This window comes from Ornithorhynchus anatinus, chromosome 10 (assembly GCF_004115215.2).
Source record: "Ornithorhynchus anatinus isolate Pmale09 chromosome 10, mOrnAna1.pri.v4, whole genome shotgun sequence".
In the NCBI taxonomy this organism is placed as follows: Eukaryota; Metazoa; Chordata; class Mammalia; order Monotremata; family Ornithorhynchidae; genus Ornithorhynchus; species Ornithorhynchus anatinus.
This window is the reverse complement of record NC_041737.1, coordinates 53,223,903-53,225,743: the sequence shown is the minus strand read 5'-3', so window position 1 is coordinate 53,225,743 and position 1,841 is coordinate 53,223,903.

The window sequence follows — 1,841 nt, the reverse complement described above, 5'->3', positions numbered from 1 at the left end:
GCCCCCAACCCCGTCTTCAGGAGTCAAGGCAGCGGCCCCTCTGCTCCATGCAGCGACGGGGACAGAGGGGAGGGGGAAGGGGGCGAGGAGGGGGAGGGGGGCGAGGAGGAAGGGCAGGGGGCGAGGAGGAAGGGGAGGTGGGCGAGGAGGAAGGGGAGGGGGCTGTCCCCGTCACCAGGGCAACCCTGGTCGCTTGTGACCTCACCGGGGCCACGGGCTTCGTGCCACATAATGCAGACGTTTCCTTGGGGTTCCGAGTTCAAAATTACCCGTCGAGTTCCCCCTGCCCCATAATAATAATAATGATAGTATTTGTTAAGCGCTTACTATGTGCCAAGCACTGTTCTAAGCGCTGGGGGTAAATACAAGGTTGTCCCATGAGGGGCTCCCAGTCTCAATTCCCATTTTACAAATGAGGTAACTGAGGCACAGAGAAGTGAAGTGACTTACTTATCTTCTTGACTCACACAGCAGACAAGTGGCGGAGGTGGGATTAGAACCCACGACCTGTGACTCCCCAGCCGGGGCTCTTGCCATTAGACCATGCCGCTTCTCCTACCCCTCTTCCGGAGCTCGGGTCTAAGCGCCAAATTGGAGACAAGGGGCTTGGTAAGAGCCGGGGCTGGGAGCTCGGTCGCCCGGGTCTTTCCGGGAATCAGGTTCTGGGAAGCCGGATGCCTGGGAGCTGGGAACGGATTGCGCCAGGGATTTGGGAAAAGGCTGGAATCGCCCTCCTCCACCCCCTCCCACAGCGCCCCCTGCAGGCCCGATTAACCGTTTCCATAAATGAAGTTTAAGCGGGAGATGAGACCGACGGGGATCAATTAATCAATCAGTGGCATTTAATAATAATAATGTCATTAAATTATAAGCATTTGTTAAGCGCTTACTATGTGCCATGCAGTGTTCTAAGCGCTGGGGGGCGTACAAGATCATCAGGTTGTCCCACATGGGGGCTCAGTCTTCATCCCCATTTTACAGATGAGAGAACTGAGGCCCAGAGAAATGACTTGCCCAAGGTCACACGTCTGATAAGTGGCGGAGGCGGGATTAGAATCCATGACCTCTGACTCCCAAGCCCAGGGTCTTTCCATTGAGCCACGCTGCTTCTTCATTTATTGAGCCACGCTGCTTCTTCATGTATTGAGCACTTATTGTCTGCCGAGCAATCAATCAATCGGTGGTATTTATTGAGAGCTTACTACATGCACAGCACTGTTTTAAGTGCTCGGGAGAGAACAATACAAGAGAAGCAGCGGGACCCAGTGGAAAGAACACCGGCCTGGGAGTCAGGAGGACCTGCATTCTAATTCCAGCTTCGCCACTGCCTGCTGTGTGACCCTGGGCAGGTCGTTTAACTTCTCTGTGTCTCAGTTACCTCATCTGTAAAATGGGGATTAAGACACTGAGCCCCAGGTGCGACAGGGGCTCTGTTCAACCGGATTGGTTTGTACCCACCCCAGTGTTTAGTACACTGCCTGACACATAGTAAGTGCTTAACAAATACCACAATTATTATTATTATTAGTAATAATAAATTAACATCATATCAGATGTTAATCAGATATGTGGCAATATGGCAAACATTTGACCAGCTTTTGAATTTAATTTATTTCATGAGTTAATACATTTTGTTCATTTTATTTTTTACAAGCACTTGGGACACTGCAATATGACATGGAAGATCCCTTCCCTGTCCACAATGAACTCACAGTCTAGAGGGGAAGACAGACATTAATATAAATAAATAATTTATAATATATAATTTATAGCTGTATACATAAGTACTATGGGTCTGAGGGTGGGGCAAATAGCAAATGCCCAAAGGTCACAGATCCAAG